Here is a 21207-nt window from a genome sequence, read left to right on the forward strand (position 1 = left end):
CATGAGCTTTGTCAGAAGTGGTCTTCTCATGTGTGTAGTTTATCTGCACAACTGCAGCCACTTGCCCTACTATTAAATATTATAAAAACTGTCTCTGTCAGGGTTAGGCTGCTATATTATATGCAACCAATTCTCTGTTTGTGCAAAACATATTGAAAAAAAGTCAAGTGTGGATCCCAATAAATGTATATTTTTGGGTGCACGAATTTGGATGAGAGTGATCAAGTTTAATCCTGAATGCAGTTTGTGCAGTTTTTAAAGCTGTTTGCATATGAAGAACTTTGAAGTTGAAATATTAGCTACACAAAAAGCAACCACACAACTTCTCAGGTAATTCTGTGGGCATGACTGACATAATTCAGAGATAATAGATCAGCAATAAGGATTGGAGTGAACAGCATTAAGATACAATATTGACAATTTAAAGACATTGTGATACAACTGATACCAAATAATAATTTATTACATGGTATTAACTTTCTCTACTATCTAAGTAGATGTATTTGTAAATCTATTTTGAGGTAGAACATACATACTGACAGAATATTATTTTAGGCCATTCAGTTGTATTTAAGAAAAATTGAGAATGTTGTGAGGCAGAACATCTGTTTTTGCATCTATTAAAAATACTACCTGACAGCTAAGTTTCAGATTGCGTTACTGTCAATGTGGTTTGCTGTTGTAATTCCTACACTTCAACTACTATTATAATTTCAGGATATGAGTCAAATGACTACTCAAAAGAAAATGTACAACCACCTAGTCTTTTGCAGTTTCTTTTGTGTCAGCACATATGCAGAGAGAAATATGTCCCAACACATTTTTAAAAAATGATTCACATTTTGAGCCACTGAAAATTCCATTATTTGAATGGTACTTGATTGAAATCACTGGTTTCGGGATTCTCAAAGATTCATGAACAGCTATGTTGTCATGAAATTTTTTATCATTCTGCTGCATAGTTCTCCGTCTATCAAAACACCGCTCACACACTCATCGCTTCATCAGAGAAGCTCTGAAGTAAGCCACCTTTCAATTCATCAAACATACTTGAACAGGCCTTGAGTCTCAGCTGCACACCTTTTTGTGTTTCGCTTCATTGTGTGTGTCTGAGGTGGAAGTTGTAGGTCTAAAGCAATTACGTGCCACAGACGAGCCTTTTGTTGCACCACAGCAAACCAATTTCCGGAATCTATGGCAGTCAAGTGACTCATCACTTAATGGTTTTTTTTTTTTCAGACTTCTTAGCATACAGGTAACACATAGGGCTTTCTGAAATAAACAATAAATCCCATCTAAATGAATCAATAACCGCCATCTGCACACCCGACACAAAAGCTGAATACTCAATTTCTGCTACAGTCGAGTCTCAAATAGCAAGTGATCAAAATACTGGAGCAAAGCAGCTTCATAATGTGGGAACCTTTGTTGGGTGATCTAAATTTACAAGTTCCATTAAACAGAGGGCGGCTCATCAGGTCTGAATAACAATGACACTGGTGCCCATTTTATAATAAGTCCTGGCTTTATGTGGAAGACAGCTTGAGCCGCTAGGGCTGAAATTGAATTTGGTTCATTTCCTTTGGTTGTCTGAATTCTTTTGTGCACTTTATTGCTACTTGCCATTGATTGCAACCAGATGCATTCAGGCTAGGTTTCATTCACAGATGCAGTATTCATATACAAAAAGATGCACCTGGACTTGGAGAAAAATATCAAAAATAAGGGTAATCATTTAAAGCAAGCAAAGAAATAAATAGTGAAATTATTCTTAAGTCAAATTTTTATCTTTTAGAACTTAAACATACTACATAGTTCACAAAATTTGTGTAAAATGCTGGAATGATATTATCCATTTAAGCATGATAATAGGATGTGTTTTTGACCACACAGCCACATGCAAAATGGCATGGGATCCAGGTCTTGTTACTCTGAATATAAAAAAAAAGAAAAAAGAGGAAGATTAAATTTTAAGTTGTGAGTGAATAATAATTTGATCAGTGCTTTGAATACTCATGCAATTTTGTGATTTTCAAAAATCTGTTTGTTTTTGTTTTCATCCTGTTTCTAACTACAATGTATTGCTGCCACAATAAGGTGGAGGTAATGAGAAACACCTTTGGCGTCCAGGAAATGATGTGTAAATATGACCAATAGGGGCCAGTGATGCATCAGCTCAAGTCTATTCTCGGCACAAAAAAAAATGAAAAAATGGGACTGCTGCACCTTTGTCTGCTTCAGTTTCCAGTATAATATTTTATACTTTTTTTATTTTGGGGAAAATGGTTATAGCAAATTCTTTAACTGTCATAAATAATGAGGATGAAACATTCCTGTGAATAGCTGAACTAATATTCAGCTGTATAACCATTATTTCTGAGAGCTGCTTCTAATGTGTGTTACATGGACTTCCCCAACTTCAGATAAACATACCAACTTACTGATCTCTTCTTGCTGGCACATACTTTGCTCTCAATTAAAAATAAAAACTTCTATTACACTTCCTCATCATCAATTTTTCCAGGGTGATCCACTGGTTGACTGTTAAATAATGTGCCCAGTCTCTCCCAGCTGCAGTCGGTCCACTGCTTCGACACCCAAACTGCTAATAAATGATGCATAGCCTTCGTACTGCCGCCATAGGCTAAATACCCAGTCAGGTTGGAGCACAAATATAAAAATCTCTTGCAAAAAAACTCTTCCTATGAATTGATTGTGTATCAATATTAATCCAACCATCCATCCGTCCATTATCTTAAATGCTTATCCTTATCTCCAGCGGTCAACAGGCGAGAGGCAGGGTGCCCCCTGGTCGCCAGTCCATCGTAGTTCATTAATATAGATTGTATTTAAAGTTGCTAAAAGTAGTTTTTCTACTATAACTTGCAAGAGAACTATAGGGTTAAAGGCAAACCAAACTCAAGAAAACATTAAATATGAAAGAATAAAATAAATTTTAAAAAAGTTTAAAAAGTTAATTCAATATTTTTGAGCTCCCTTATTGTAACTTCCCTGTTGTTTTTAAATCTCTCTACAGCATCCATCAGCTATTTTCCTGACAAAGAAGTTGGAAACATTTTTGTGAATACAATTTCAAATACTCTGTTTTCAGCATGTTTAAATCAACACTGGTTTTGTGCTCCTCGTGGTTCTTACATGAACAATTTAGTCAAAGTTGGGAAAAAAAAAACACTAATTTCTTGTTTTAGCCATCAGGAGAGTGACATAAATAATTGCCATTGCCTTATTTTGTACTGTCACTTGATAATGACTTGTTTCATTTCTGCATGTTTTAAGTTATCGTCTGTTATGGTGACAGTAGTAATTTATGAATGAAAGAGGAAAATGCATCAGTTCAGTGCTGATAAGTTGATATTTGATTACTTTATTTGCAATTCTGGAGCTCTTATGAGGAAAGTAATACCAAAAAGTAATTGGTGGGTAGTTTTTGATTATATTTTTTTATTCATGTTTTGGCTTGAAATGTGTAACTATGTAACTAACAAACCTTATAACTTTTAGATGAGGTGCCCTAATGTTTGAGTTTTCTCAGTTAATTCTGTTGCCAAACATTTTGTGGAGGCCTTTTCAGATTTATTCCCAGTAAAGTTTTAAAATGATTTTAACATCACAAAGCAGATTTGTTACTGACCTGGGACTCTCTTTGTGCCAAGAGGAAGCTAACTAGAGGTTGTTGTGGTATTTACCCCAAATTAGCATCATTGTCAATGATGATCACACTATGAAGACTTTTTTTCAGCCAAGTCTTTAGTCCCACTTTAACACATCTTAGACAATGGGAGAAACACATGATTGGAAAAAGTAATGTGCTGGAGTCATTATAACTGAGTATATATTAAGCAAGGTGCAGATTGGCATTAGGTGGAAATTTAACATGTGATATGTTTCTTCAGACACATAAGAGCCTGAATGACAATTCTGAAAATGTCTTGTTTATATATTTTCCATTATATAAACATTATATATATATATATTTTAAATAAAGCCACCATCTAGGTAATTGTGTGAAAGGTCTCATCATTGGTTTCATTTTAAATCCTTCACTTTTATTGATGTGGCAGGGAGTGAAAGGCAAAGGCAGTAAATTCTCACATTAATTGGGTCATACCTGGTGTGCAGGGAAGGAATTTGTAATGAAATCTTATACAACTGAGAGTGTGTGCTAAGTTCAGATAAGCCAGCACTGCATGGATTCTCCATCTTATCTCGAGTCAGCAATGGGACTGTGAGATTGAATAATCCGAGGAAGGTTGGAGAGCAATGGTTCAGGCATCCATAGGCTCTTAAAAGCAATTTGACAATGGCTCTACACTCTAATAAGTGTGGCACATTCACTCTCTGTGCAGGATGTCAAAATAACAGGCTGCTACTTGACATCCTCACTTTCAAACAAATAAAGCAGCTAATATCTATGGAGTCAAGGGAGAGCAGCACAGTGTCAAAGTCACATAATTTGCGGCCTCTGAGATTCCTTCATTTTAATCTTCAGCATATAGGAGATCTCACATTGACATCAAAATATTAAAATTAAGTTACTTAAGAAGTTACTTTATCGAGATTTCTTTTTTCTATTAAACTAAATAGAACTAGAATTCCTTATTAAATGAATGGCTCTCTAAAAGTCAAATAATAATGCTTGTATTTAAATAGATTCTGATTCAGTATTTAAACAGTTTGTATATCTAAAGCATGCCTCACCATATAGTTAATGTATAACATTTCAAGAGTTAAAGACAAAAATAATCCACATTACCTAATTTCACGGAACTGATATGTTCTCCAAACTGTCCTTTGTAAAAGCTCATCTTGCTCTGCAGAAGATTATTTCATAAGCAGGTATTTTCTGAGGAACTAACATTAGTTTACTTCCTCTCTATTTTAACATGACTTATGGGCACTTTCACTCATAGTATGTCCTTCTCATAATTCCTATTAGAGAAAGTTATTTGATCTAAGTACTGTAAAGCTGGAGCTAACCTACAAAATAGCTACTTCATCAATAAACTCAGTCACTGCTTATCATGGATTATGGATTGAAGTGTGGGAACGAGGATTAAATATGCATTTTACAATTGTGTCTATGCCAAGCTATTGAAGTCTTAATGGTTTTATTATTGCAATGTCTTTCCTTTGATTTCTTGAAAAACAGATATTACTTTGTGTATAAACAAACATTTCATTATCTCAGCATATGGCAAATACAGGTATGACTTTAGCTTTAGGGAAACTTTTATTCTGGGAGAAACAAAAGAAATGCACATCTAAAGTCTTATATTGGGAATCTCAAAGCCCACTAAAGTAAACAATCCTCTTCCTGTTGAGAGAAGGAAGAGGTTAGAACTGACACTCTGGCTTATTATTAATGCAAAGATTAGAGCGCATCAGAGTAAGAAGCTATGAAGTGTAAGTAAAGGAGTGGAAATTGAACCTCACTGCCATAGCACCATTCAATCAGATAAATAAGAGTATAATCGAGTTTTACCCCTCAGATGCATAATTCATCTGACATTCAGTTCCATATTCTTCCCCTTCCCAGAGTGACTTCCTTGCTTTAGATAAACTGTTGTGGGCTCAAACACACAAGTTATTTCTGTTTACCTTTCTCAAAATTTTATAGTCTTATAGCTAAAATGAGATGGCTTTGTGAGCATCACTGTTTTGTTCTACCACATACTTGTTCCTCTCATGGAACAAAAAGTTTATTTTTAACATGAATAAATGTTCTGCTTAAAATACTGCTAAATCATATTTACCCACTTGAAGTTGTGTGTATCTTTTACAAAAATATGCTTTTTCCCATTTTATTTAGTAAAACTATCACCATGTCGTGACAGCATATTATGAGACAGATAATCTGAAAAAAAAGTCAAGTTCCTCAATGTCCTCGCAGTGCTATTATTGCTGTCTGAAAAAATACACCACTCCTGATCAAAAACAATCAATCAGAGCCCGCGTGAGGGTCTTAGCACTGCTAATTAACCTCTTATATGATGCTTCATGTACTAATTTAGAAAAGAACAACTTCCCGCTGAAAGAAAACCATTCATCCACTGTCATCACTGGCTTTTATAAAGTTCACAGTACTATAAAGAATGATCATACATAAACATCAACAAGATACCACTGATCCATTAAACCCTTGGGAGCTGCAGGACAGTCACCCGGGTAGAGAGAAATAGACTGTTTTCTTCTAGCACAGTTCTTGGCAGGTGAAGAGGCAGCTCACTCACAACTCACCAAACCACCTGCTGTCAAATCTGATTTAGTGAAGGGAAATATTTTCTCTTCAAGATCCTGCCATTGGTTTAGAAGGCCAGGCCACATGTTGTGAAACGAAGTAGGCCGCCAAACTAAACGGGTTGTCATTTGCCCACACTGCGTGGCCATTGATTTACCGCTCCTTGCTGCTGATTTCCTGGAGGGAACTGCGAGCTCTAAAAGAAAATGCCTGCGTGCTCCATCAAAAGAAAGGCTTCCCCCAGGTCAAACCTCCCATGAGGCTCCACTGTTAGCAGAAGGCACAGTCAGAGGTTCAACAAATGAAGCTGAATTATTATTTTATAAGTTCAAGATTACCAGTTCTTTTGTTAGAGTTGCAATATGTTCCGTCATTTAAGCAAAGCCTAGTCAAAGATTTCCAAAACCATTTGTGTGTATTTGTAGCAGGTGATGGCTTGAGTTTTTCTTTTGAGGTGGAGCTGAGGAGGTAACTCTAAATGAAGAAACAGAAGTAGGCGCTATTTCAGAAGTAAAATATGTATTTAGGCAACAACCAGCTGTACATATGTATATGAATAATATATATATATATATTTTATTGTGTTATATTATACTATATTATCCATTTATAGTTAATATTGTTATATATATTTTTTTTTTTGGTGTTGCTATTTTGCAAAACTGGAAAATGCTGTATTTGCTTTGTGTGTAAAAACTTAGAACAAATGTTATGTACTCTTCATATTGTTTTGCTGTGCTAAATATCTCATTACCATAACAAAACACACACATTAAATTTCTTTTTAGTTTTTGTTGTGTGCTGAGCAAGTCTTAAAGAATACATCTTTGGGGATGCTGTGGTGGCACAGAGGCAAACCACAACTAAGGAGGTCTTACTCCTCGTTGCAGCCGTCGCAGGTTTGATTCCCGGTCTGGTGACTTTTGCCACATGTCTTCCTTCTCATAGCACTTTAAATAAAACTTGTAAGACTGACCTACAGTTGAACTATGTCATAAGATTTTGGATAAATTATGTATTGTGGAAATATTTGTTTTTTACCAATACAAGTTCTGAAAATATTGAAGTATTTGTATTTTGAAAAAACAAACAAGAAAGCCAGATCATTTACATTTTTTAATGTGTTCTTGGGTATGAAAATGAAATTGTAACCTAAGTAGCATTGAAGTTCATCTATTCAGACGCAATCCTTCTGAGACAGCAGTATAGAAATAACAGTAGAACTACAAAAAATAGAGGAGTTTTAACAAGACTGCTCTCCTCTCTGGTTATATGTCATGTACAATGTCCTTATATATTAAGAAAAAAACTTCACATATTGCAATATACGGCATAATAATGCAAAATATTGGGTTATAAATATTACACGAAAAGCAGAGAATAAAATAAGGATGTAAAATGTTTAGTCAAAACTCCTCCATTAAGAATTTGCCTGTTTATTTTAAACAAGCTTAAAAATCATACTGATCAAATATGAAATATTTGATTAAATCTGGGGACCAATTTCAGTTCCACCTCGCAACATTCATTCCTTAAAAAAGATTTCATTCCAATCTGGACCTGACTTATTTTGCTCCAAAGCTGGCAAATTGAGATAGTGATGCACTTCAATTATTTCAAAACAAGTTCATAAGGCAACGTTAATGCAATCTGTTTGTGAGATTAGTACTGGTGGCGAAGGTGCAGACTGGCTGCACGTTGCATATGATCAGCCCATTACATGCTGCCAGGGCTGGTTATGGAAATAGACTTATAACAGTGCTACCTGATGTTACTGCCCACTGAGACAGAGGGAGAAATCACATTCGTTTCCCAGCCTCCAATTAGTGCTGAGCCCACATCATCATCAATTCACATACTAATTGTCTTGTGTGGCTTACACAGCATACCACCATCTGTGCAGGTCCTCTAACTCTTGAGGAGCAGGTTTGGTATTTTTAGGTATGACAGAGAAGTGGTTGCACTTGAGACGTACATATTTGCACTGCATATATTAAGAAGGTTAAACCCTTGTCAAAAATTTCAGTGCCTCATTAAAATCTATGGGGAAAGTCTTAACGCATACTGTGGAGAAAAAAATAATATTTAACACGTCAACATTTTTCATAGTGAAATCCCAAGAAATCCTTACATACAAAATAATTAGCAGAAAACAATCCATATATCAAGATATATCAGGCAGCGGCCTGAAAAAGAGAATCAGTGTTAAACACTTGAAGGAAAGAACATGTTATAGGTGGTGACGTGTTGATTGACGGCAATAAAAATCTTCTCCTGGCTCTGATTGGTTGTTTCTTGTTTGAGCTGGGAGAAGGCAGAGAAACTAGATTTTTTTTTTCACAGATTATCTGTCTCATACCATACTGTCACAACATAGTGACAGTTGTAACAAATATGTATTTTGCACACTGTAGTTTTAACCTAAGATTTTTTCAGTTATTGTTCCAAAACCATTCACTTTCACCATTCATATTCACACTTTAACCATTCACATTGTTTTTTTGTTTTTTTTTCTGTGTTTGTTTACACATTTCTTCATTTTTTAATGTTCTAGCGAGCAATGTTTGGGTCAAAGGAGACCAGCTAGCACTAGGACATTGAAAGATTTTTTAAGAATCAGTCAAAAATTAGGAATTAATTAATTCATTAATTATTTTGCTGAATAAATACAGACATAGATGCATACTGAGAAATAGCTTTTAGGAATCCAAAGTTTAAACAAGTAGATTTTAGGAGCTTCTTTTACAAACAGAGGCCAATTTCAATACTTCAAATTGAGAAGTCAAATGTGTTTTAAGTTATGTTTGATATAAGCAGGATTTTTCTAACAAATGAAGACAGTTTGGAAACTTTATTGAGCTATATAATGGCACTATGTTCAAGGAAAATACATAATAGCACCCATTTAAGAAGAAATCCTGACCGTATCTGCTTCCATTCTGTGTTCATGATCAAACAGGAAAAGCTCCATCAGAGTAAAGGTCAATTTTCTTCTAGTTGTAGCTTGAACATTTCAAGATATAAAGCAGCAAAACTAAGTTCAGTTTCAGTCTGTTAGCAGTGATCGGGGAGGTTAAATGACCATAATGTTTGCTCCAAAAGCTGCTATCAGTCTATGATGTAACAGCTGCTGTGGTCTCCCACAAAAGCAATAGGTACATTTAGTTGCTCTTCACCTGCAGATTTTTCAGAAGTCATGAAGATGTGCTTAACTGTTTTTAAAGCTGATACAAAGATGAACAAAGATGGTGGGTGGCAATGAAGAGACTGCTGTATGTTTTATCCACTGTAACAGTTCCCTGCAGATAGTGTAGCATGTTGTACATTAATCTTAAAGTGAATGGCTTTTGTTGTGCATAAATTTAAAAAAAAGAAACTTTGTCCAGGATAAAAATGCTGTAATTACAGAACGGTGACAGAAAGACTAGCTCATTTTCAATGTCTTGTCAAGTCATGTCCTTCCTACTGGAGTGGAGTCCCTTTTAGAGCACATGACCTTTATGTAAACTGTTGTGCAAGTAACCTACAGTAATGGTATTGGAATTGGAGTATTATATCACAAGTGTTACAATGATTTTCATCTTGCTCCAGTCTTCGTTACTTTTGGACAGAGGCAGGATGTTTTGGCCGAACCTAATTTTTTGTCCTAATTTTTAGAAGGAAAGTAGTAAAGTATTGTTCTAATAGCTTGTGAGATGTTTTCATAGTATAGCTACTGTCATATTTTCTAGGAATTTAACATTCTGTACTAAATGGTCTATGTATCAGTTTGAGTTTACGTTTGAAGTTTTTGTTTCTGGTTTTATGTTTGTAGATCATCACTGGTTCTCTCAAGATATTTTATGCAATGCTGTTGAATATGTTTGAAGCAATATTGTTTTTAAAGCTAATTGATAATGGATAATAATGCATAATGAGAAAAAGAGTATCATAAAGCTTCCATAAAGTAAAAATAAGGATAACTTTTCTTGGAGCTGTTGCTCTATGATTTTTTTAGAGAACCCCATTTGAACAGCATATGTCTCGGCCTGTATATGTTTTAAGATATCAGTGGTTAAGTTTGTTTCCGATAACACATTTCAAATTGACTCTGAATCCGATCACACATCCCATTCAATCCCCTTGGCTGCCTGCAAAGTAAAATGATTCAATACATCCAATAAGCTTCTCTCTTTCTTTTCATTTCCTTCATTTGAGGCTGCCTGTGTACTGCCATCCTGGGTCACTCAACCCCATTTCAAGTGGCTCTCCTTCAATCTACACAATGAATTTCCTCTGTGGCTTTTCTTTTCTTCCTAAAGAGAGATCCACAACTTAGAAATCAGGGTTACAAAAAGCACAAAAGATAATAAATCCTTTTCCAAAAATAACAAAGTTCAGTGTGCCAAAGAGGATTAGTTACAATAATGCCCTGCTTTGTTTGATCTAGATTGTTTCAATGTATTACTCTATTTGTCAGTGAACAAGATGAATTTACTTTGTAGATACCCTACCTAGAAGTCCTGAACAATTGCTCAGCGAATTCACTTGGCCATGCATGTGCAATACTTTAAGTACTATGTAAAAGATTCTTCTTTCTATGCCCATGAGTTTGAACCAAGCACATTTGTGAGAAAGGACAGACATAAAAAGGGGCATTGAGAATGTCATCTTCCACTCTACCTTTGCTGACAGCCCTTTCTCCAATAGAGACAATTGTCTGAAGGATAATGTTCACATTAGGACTTGAATTATTCATCGTCACCATTCATAGCCTTCTATGAAACAGTAAAGTGAATATTACTGTGCGCGCATTACATCTCACTCCAATGGAACTATTTCTGCTTGGAACAAATCCCCAACATACCAATTGTCCTATCAAATCCAAAAACTGGTCCTCTAATGTTGATGAGATTGTTAACCATGATACATTTTAAAATCCTTTCTGGAACATTAAGTATTTTGAATTTATTTTGGTCCCAATTCAACAATGATAATGTCATGTATCTGTCTGCTAAGAGGTTATCTTGGACATATACCGGTATATTGATTTTCTATCTGGCAGGAGTGTGGGTTGAGGACTTGGTCATGTCTGTGATGTTCATCACAGCTCAAAGACAATTATGAAGTGAAAACATAAGGGTAGCAGAGGGTAATCCTTTTACCAAGCTTCCCAAGAGCTTTTCAGTGGGTTCCTTGATTCAAGATATTGACTCCAACCACTCTTTTCTGACCCCAAAATTACCTATTGATTTACCCTTTTGACAGTTATTAGTTGGAAACGTAATAACAACGACCAACATTGTCATAAAAAGTACATGTTGTTTGGCACTAGCTGTTCCTCCTCCTTTCATGTCTTACCTGCAAGCATTACTTGCTGCTGACACATAGGCATGGAAAATCAATATAGTCAGAACACACTTTTTTTTTTTTTTTTTGCAGCAGCAGGACTTGATTATCTATACTTATCTTACATTCAATAATTCCTTTTAACATTAATTTATTTATGCAACTTGTGGTTGACTTCCTAAAATTATTTACATTTTCAGAACATTCAGTGCTATTACAGTCACGTTTACTGCAGCAGAATTTGTTCCTGTGATAATCACAAAGGCACAACACAATTACTGCACTGTTTTCAAGACTTAGTGTTGAGTAAAACTGATAAGAGAGCTCAAAGGCAACATTTTCTTTTTTTTTTTTAAAGATCATTCAGAATTTTAATAATTTTTGTGAACATTAAGCTCAGCTACTACCATAGTTTCATGTATAACAGTATGCCTTAAAACAAATGTTTAATGTTTATAAAACACGGAAATGGACAAGTTGTATTTTTTCCCCCCAGGCTATACCATTGGGTAAAGTCAAATATTCCAAAAAACAAATTTAGTAATCAGCTTGAAACTTTTTTTCTCTTCTGCTATAACAGTACCCAGTGCAATTGAATATTAAAATGTTACACAGATTGAATCAAATTAAACTATTTTATTTAACTGGAAAAATTGGGTTTTAGAAAAACAATTAATTTCTTCTATTTCACTGTTTATAAGAATAACAGTCTGTTCTTCACAGTCGGTCACTTTGCATTTTACTTTTGTGAATAGGTACTGCATGGCTAAATGATATTACAATTCGGGTTGGAATAAATTATCTTGGGACTGCCATCTGTGTCACTACGGTGACAATTTATCCAACAGAGGATCTTATGACATGCAAAATTTCATAAGATGAAACCGAAAATAATAATTCATATTACGAGTTATTTTCAATATAAATAAGACAGCTGTGATAATTAAATACTGCACAGCCTTTATTTGGAAGTCCATTTATTTTATATAATCCACATGCTTTATCAGTATAGCAAAACCTGAGTGATAGTGATCATAAATGATCATGCATTGATGAAAAATTGGATCAGAATTGGATATCTAAAAGGGTTAAATGTAGTTTGAGGAATTTAAATTTCCCACATTTTGGATAAAATGTATTGAAATGTAGAACATAAAAAAAACAAATTCTTATCACATATAGAGTATTATTTTTTGACTGTGTGTATATTGGGATAAATGGTATAAAATGCCACTAATGCAACAGAACTGTTGGACATGCAGTGTAAAAAAAGCAAACAAAAAGAAAAAGCTTTTCAGTCCTTTGTTTAGCTCAAAAGAAATTCTGAATTGTATGATGTGAACCAAGATGATGCTAAAACCTTATCTATCCTACTGAAGTCCACTCAAAGAAATATCTGAAATGTTTGGCCAAATGGAAAATACATTTTCTGTTAATTGCAATATGGTATGAGAATTACAAAACATTTGTACAGGATGTACAAATGTACAGTATGAAAGTGTTTTCTTTTTGCAGTTGCAATTACCTGAGTATCATAAGACATGCTTTTCCTCATTACAGTTGGAAGAGGGTCATTCCTGTCACTACATCATTAAAGATTTATGTTATTTTCCCATTTTCTGCAGTAAGATTCCTCTCAGCAAGTTATGGATGTATGTTTTCTCTCCCTGTTGGTTCTTATGTTTTTCATACCCATTACTGCAGGCATTAGTGGAGTGTTTGCACTCTGCACTGAAGCTCTGTGGCATAATAAACCATTAATTTTTCACTCCATCTGACAAAGTACTATTAAGCTCAGTTATAATGTAAAGACTGCTAATAAAGTAAGACATTCATATAATAATCTACTGCAAAAGTTTAGTAATAATAATTATACTACTGGGCGCCATGGAACAAATATTTCATGGTGTTGACATTGTAATGTGCGGTACCAATAACATATGATTAACATGAAACTGGGCGTAAGAGTAGACAATGAGTCTTTTAAAAAATAATGTCTGACATAAAAAATAAGGAAAAAATATGCAGAATAGTAACTGTAAAACTGCAGCCAAAATCAATTTTTTGTGTATAGAATTTTCTCCGTTTCACTACCATCTTTTTAAAGACTGCCATCGTGTTTTACCTTAATACACTCTAAATAGAAAAAAGAAAATTTCCTTCAGCCCAGAAGCTTCGGAATGCAAAGGAAAACTAGTTTACTGATGATATCAGTCCATCTCCAACCATGGAGATTATAGCAATGACAGCTGTTGTGGCAAACAGCTTACAGCTTATAGACGTACCTGCAAAGAGATGGACATGATAAAATAAATTACCTGTGTGACAGCTCACAGCTTAAGAACACCAGTTTATTTCATTTCATTTTTTCCTTACTAACAGAACTTATTTGATTTTGGTTGGGCTAATATATAAAAAATAAAAAAATTCCCTTCTCACCCACCGCGGGTGGTTCTTATCCTCTGAGCTCGGGTCCTCTACCAGAGGATATATATATATATATATATATATATATATATATATATATATATATATATATATATATATATATATATATATATATATATATATATATATATATATTTATTTATTTATTTATTTATAAATGCATTCCCAAATGCCTTTGTTTGTTTGACTCCATGTGCTACAATTTTGTACTTATGTTTTTTGAAGAGGCAGACGTAAACTTCGATAATTTATGAAAGAAAATAACGATGGGACGATGGAAGTTCACCTACAAAACAAGACTGCTGTGTTTTTGTTTTTCACCAACTCTATAGCAACATCTCTGGATCTAGCCTAATGTCCAACGGTTCCTTAATTTTTTTTCAAGCAGAAAACAAACCAAGAAGCTTGTTGCGAAATCCATCTAAATGATGATGCAGTGGTTAGATCAAGAGTTCAAATCCTGTCCTCAGTCCCTTCACCACAAGTGCCAAAAAAGTAAAAAAAAAAAAAAAGAGAGAGAGAAAGAAAAACAGCAACAACACTAAAAAGAAAAAAAAAACAATCTGCAGAGGTAGAAATAAATTAATGGAGATAACCATCATGCATCCAGTTAACACGGAGACTGAATTCTGGCTTGTTGACAGACATGGTTGACCTTGGACTCGTGCTGTTGAAACATTGGTGGGCAGGTGAAACCCTCTTTTCCAATTTAAAATGTTGCTTTTGTAGGACAGATCTACTCCTTTTAACATCTAAACAGAGCCAACACAGTTTTATTTCATAAATAATGTTGACTAAATAAAATAACTTCTTGTCATTATTGTTGATTTAAAAAGGCATTGTGGTGGTCAAATGGGAAAATCTCTTTTAAGGAAAGATTAAACAGACTGATACATGTGATCATGTCCCAGGCCTTCATTTGATAAGTAGAAAAAAACCTTTATGTGTATAATCTGTACTGCACTGAAAGCAGGAAAAATGGACTTGGCAGAGAAATGTGATTGTTGATGTGAAACTGTGGTTTTGGTAATGTGTACTGCTCTGCTCTTCTCTTTCCATGTCCAGCCTGTAGAGATGAGGTTTAAATGAATGTCCTTATCTATGTCCTCCAGGTCCAAAACCTCCACTGACATCAGCGTTCTCTAGTATAGGTTGGGGAAAAAGGGGAAGACTGGTAGAAGAGGGTAGAAGGAGAAAAACTCAACATACAAATAGGATAGAAAAACAAAACAAAGGGGGCAGGATGATGAAAGGAGAAAAAAAGGTAACTGAGAGAAGTGAATAGATTATCTTTGCTCTAGCATCTTCCTACCAGTATGGTAAATCTAATATCACCTTCAACTTCAGTGAGAAAGGATCAGGGCAATGATCATAACCATTATTATCTTACTGGTAAGGTTTGACTCTACTGCAAAGAATGGTGTTGGAGAATTGAAAGGTGGCTAAACTCTTAAATATATAGGTAAAGAAATAATGCAAGGAGATGTAACTCTTGCTGCTGACATGATAGGCTAAATCCGTGAAGTAGTTACCGTTATTTTTTTACAATTATTATACAGCATAATTAAATACTCCATATTGAAACCAGAGAAAAAAAACCTGTTTTCAGGCCCAAGCATTTTTTAAACAAACATAATGCTTTCTTACAAATAATTAAAGTAAAATAATAATTTTAATCATCAATACAAAGTACAGTAGGACAAATTGTGACTCGTATATTTTACTGTGCCTCTGACTGTGAAGCTGTGGCCTGCAGTGTCTTTTTCTTCTGAATACTGTGGTGCAGGTGTGTTTTTTTGAGAGAAGAACATAGTTATCGGTAGTTGCTGTCACTCTTTCTTCTTCTTGGCAAAAATATTTGCCAAAATTTGCCAAGCTGTATTACGTATATCTGTAACGTTATTGGCATGTTACAGTATTTAGAGAAGAAGCCCAGAGACTGTTTAACCAATCAGGATGCAGAACATAATGCACTGTGAACAAAAACTTCACAAAAAGGCCGTGAAAGGTGAACCGCATTATAGCGAGGGTTCACTGTACTATCCTCGATTTACGTAAGAATCCTGGTACCCCCTCAACTAAGTGTGCGTTGGACTCCCTTGAAAATATTCGGGACCTCTTGACTTCAACATCTGCTCCATTTCAGATTTACCGAATAAGCCAATTCATCACAGGTTGTTCTTATCTGTCCAAACAGCTTCCTTCCAAAGTCATATTTGGTCCAACTTTGCGCTTCGCACGCAAGGAAAGGGAGGGTGTCAGGTCAGTTTGACCCAGAGAAGTACCACAAATCTTTCTGCAAAAATAATTCCATAAACTCTAGTTCATTGTTTGCAATTCACGTCTCATATTTGCCATATGAAATGGCAAATGTGATTGCTTTGCCATTGTAATGTACTTATATTACAATGTACTTACCTTACATTACAATGGCCATTGTAATGTACTTACATTACAATGGCAAAGCAAAAATGAAGGTGGGCACCCTGGCAGAGGGGTGCAGCTTTCTTATTAAAGCTCAGAAATGATCCTAAATACTGTTCAAGACCACAGTGATTTTTATTTATTTCATTCCAGAGCTAGAGTGGCACACACTTTGTCTGTCTAATGTGTTCCCCTAGCATTGTGTTTTTGTATTATATACGCACAGCATCTTGTAAAGATGTTTATATCCATTGACATTGCTACATTTTTCACATTTGTAAAGTAAGAAAAAACAATAAGCCTTGTGTTAATGTTTTTTATACAAGAAAATCTGAAGAATTGCCCAGATTTGTATTTGGGTCCATCTATCTTGGAATTGACACTGAGAATCTGACTTGTTCCTCATGAAGAACTCCAAGAAGCTGCCTTATCCTCCTGAGAACACCATGGGGATGGTTCACAAGGCCTGGTTCTTTGATTAATGCTCTACTTATGTTTTCTTAAGTTAGCTCTTGTTTTATATTGGTTTGAGACATGACATTTTAAAGAAAGTTGTTGAATTTGCATGTTTTTTTAAATCTTTAGTAGGCTTGAAAGGTGGGCTTTTTTAATTCATAAAAATTGCCCAAGTGCTTATCTGATTGTAATTTTTGCATTGACTTTCTGCAACACAACAAACACCTGTTATAGACTTGAGATTAATATATAAACCAATTAGTTGATTGAAATTCATTAGCTAAATATTTAACAACCCAAATTATTCCATTGATTGTTGAATTTTAGTAAGAATAAAAAGCATGGTCTCTTAATTCTACTAACTTGAGTGGTCTACATCTTGAATTCAGTGTATTTGCCATAAAGTAACATACCATTGAAAGAACATGGGGCACTTGAATGCCGAGCACATCAAAATAAGGCAGAAAGGCTAGAACAGAAGGACCTCCAGCCCTCAGACAACAAAGGTAGCATGAGTCGCTGTTGGTACCTTCTAAATTAAGATATATCTCCAGGGGCAGATTAGCCAGCACAACACGCCCCCACAATGGCAAGACATATTCCTTTAAATTAAGGCCTAAATTACCAGAGACTGATATGATCCGGAGGTAGTCAAGCCATCTATGAAAAGTGGGCTGAAGACAAAAGAAGAAAATATTATCAAGGTCAACTGGTTAAATCAGCATATATTTCTATAAAAGTTATTTCACTGTGATGAGTTTGCGAGATATTCTGAACAGTGAAGAATTAAAGAAATTTTTTTACAAAATATATACAGTAGAACAATTAAGGCATTTTCAAACTAACAGTTCATAGATTCAAATAGGATTTTGTAATCAAGTAAAAAGTCTCTAACAGTCAGAGATTAGCAAATCCCTTGTATTAAATCTGATTCCAATTTATGTTGAGGAAATGATGCCTTATGCCTACAACTGCTTGCTTGTGGCCGAGATATTTAAAAGCATCCCCTGCTCAGTCTATCAAAATGAATGACTGAACTACCCCTCGACATGGCAGTAATTTTTTATGGACTGCTTCTGTTGACCTAATTATAATATTGAAGTGTGTTCAAGCTAAAACACATCTAAAAGTTCCAGGATATGGGCCCTCGAGATTGGTGTGTGAAACACAGTTTAGAACATAATGGCAGCTGCCATTTGCGATTCTAACACAACATATAAAACATGTGTAAGCTTTATAATCTAAAACCGGGTTTTAGATTATACCATATATAAATAAGTTAATGTGTCAAAGAGCGTTATGTTTTATGAAAAAAGAAAAACAAATCAAGATGTTTATTGTGGATTTATAGTTAAACCTAACAGAAAGGATTAATTTACCTTTGTCAGATTGATCAGGTTCTAAAAAACTAATGAAGCTCCAAAAAGTATTTGTGGAGTCTATTTTGAGAAGCTTGTTATATTTTATTTTGCAAACAGCAGGAGTCACTACTGAGAAAAACAAAACGTCTTTGAAGAAGGAAGGCAGCTTTAGGAGTTTATCTACAAATTAAATTTTCATCTTTGATCTAAACTGTTCTAGATTGACTTACCAATGCAAGCATTTAAAACATAATCAATCTAAAATTTATCAAAAAACTGCATCCAATCACACATGCATGCATATAAAGCTATAGAAAATTATTAATCTTCAAATCTCTACTACTTTCAAACCCAATTCAACCTAGTGCCCAAACAATCATGCACAACCTCTGTCTCAGGAAGTGGAGCTGTTATCACCAATCATTATAGGCTGTTTGACCTCCAAGTTCTCCTCCACATGTTCGGTATACATTGCAATCTCTTTTCTTGAGACAAGGTTTTAATGGTGAGCAAATGTTGTTCTAGTAATTTATTTCATGTATCAATATTTTACAATATTTCAATATTTTACATTGACTTTGACATCAGTAAGTAGCTAATGTGTCTGTTTGGTACTGCTAAACTGAGAGATGTGGCTGATTGTTGGTGATTAAGACCAACAGCTCTGACAGTAAACTATGTGACAAATCCTGTAAGAATACTAACTGTCACCTTGCATCACAAATTTGATTAAGAGCCACTAGATTGTAAAATAAAGAAAGACAAACTGTGGTCTGAATGGAATGCTGGAAATTATTTAGATTATTTAAATGAAACCACCAAAAACAGTGCTACAAAAATATTTGCCTCATTATTTTTTTTAATCAGACTTAACTGTTTCAGATCAGATTTTTTTTTTTTAAATTGAAGACAACCTGATTAAATACAAAAGGCAATTTTCAAATGGTGATTTTAATTATAAAGGGAACCAATGCCCTGGTAAATCATTAATTAACTTTAATCACCTTTTATTCAAAGAGTTCAATTTCTGTTGCTACTCCCAGGCCTGATTACGGTCAGCATGACAGAATCAAGAAATCACAAAAAATATGACCTGTTTGACCACATTAAGAGAGATTAAAGGTATCTTAATCCAAAAACAACAAATCATGCTGACATGAAGACAATAGAATAAACACAAACTAACATCACTCAGTTTGGGAAGGGTTATGAAGTCATTTCTCCACAGATGGAAAAAAAAAACATGAAACACAAGTGAAACTTTTCAGGAGTGGTTGGCATACCAAGATAACTCGATGATCACGTCAACAACTCAAACATCATCCTGCTTGCCTCCTTCAAGCAGGATGTTTTGCACCATTTGACATTTCTGAACTGTTTCAATCATTTGATAAGACCTTCAAAACATCACAGAACAGGACTTTAAAAACCAACACAAAACATCACACAAGAAACAAAATAAAATGAAATGAATATGTTTCTTCACTGTTCTTAAGAAGTAAGTTAAGATCTGTTCAGTCTATGAAATCATCTGCTGAGCTCCATTGTGTTGATTGTGAAGTTTAGAGAACACTGACATTTCCCTTTTTTATCAAGAAAGATTTAAATCACTTATCAGGGAGCCGAATACGAAGGAAATCATGAAAAGGGTGGCTTAAAATGCCACAGCTTTGAGATAATATTCAAACGTTTTGATGTAACTTTAAAAGCTTTTCTATTAAGGCAAAGCTCTCTGAAATCCGATGCAGCAATTATCTACACACTAGTATTGTGCTATGAACCTGCTAATGGAAGACTGCAGTGGTGATTGTTATTGCAGACCCAGGGGTGCACACTTCAGTGATTGTTTATTTTGCGTATGAAAGGTATGATAAGACTTTTTTTCTCCCCTCCATAATCTCACATCTCACAAATAGCAAAAAACTAAGGTGACTTTCATAATGCTTGGCAACCTTCTGTAATTGGAAGCTTTTATAATGGAGCAAAACTGCTTTTTGAAGAGACTCTCAGGGCATGAAAGATCCAATGGAAGATGTGTCCTCGATAGTAGGTGAAGAAAAATTTTGTTAAAACAACGTTTTGACTACTTATTGAAAATATATTTTGTCTTTTTTTAATGGAGGTAGCATCCTTTCAATTTGAGAAAACAGAAGAAACATTACATAGGATGATATTGAATCATTATTTTCCTTAATAGCTCAAATTATCTTTGTTTAAGCTAGTGGTTTTGTTTTTAAATTGAAGAAGACATTACATTAAAAAAAAAAAACATTATATTCTAGTAATATAAAAAGAAATATATCAAATTGTATGGGAATTAGATGCATTTTGATGAAAAGCTTTGGAATGAGGTGCACACACTGAGGCCTAAGGGCATTTTTGCTGACATGAATGCAATTCACCACAAGCAAACCAAAAATAAGGGAGGTTTTATTGTTGTAATTAGTATATCCTTTTTTCCTCCATATTACATTAGATATTGTCAGACAATGTAGAAGCAGAATAAATCTGTCCAACTGAGGGAAACCGTTAACACCTCACAGACACATTCCCTTGAAATGACAAGTGGGCACCATGACACACCAAAGTGGTGCAGCAGGTGAGTCAAATCATTAGATTAGGCAGATTTATGGCTTCATGAAACTTGTTATTACCCACGGTGTGCTCCACTGATGTTTAGCGTGATGTCTTTATGAGCAGGCCGGTGTTCACCTTGCCCTGACAGACACTGTGTGGTGATTAGAATATTACAGACTTCATTTAACTCATTTTTCGGGTCAAAAAACCAGATGCGGGTCTTGGCATTTAAAACGCATTTGCTTGAAGTAATATCCTACATGAAAACATAATCCCTCAAGCAGGTTTTTTCCCCTTTACTAGCAGTGTGTTTTATTTTAGCTTTTTTCCCCCCTTGGTTTAAAACACTTAGTA

This window comes from Poeciliopsis prolifica, unplaced genomic scaffold (genome assembly GCF_027474105.1).
Source record: "Poeciliopsis prolifica strain line A6 unplaced genomic scaffold, Auburn_PproV2 SCAFFOLD025, whole genome shotgun sequence".
Taxonomy (NCBI): domain Eukaryota; kingdom Metazoa; phylum Chordata; class Actinopteri; order Cyprinodontiformes; family Poeciliidae; genus Poeciliopsis; species Poeciliopsis prolifica.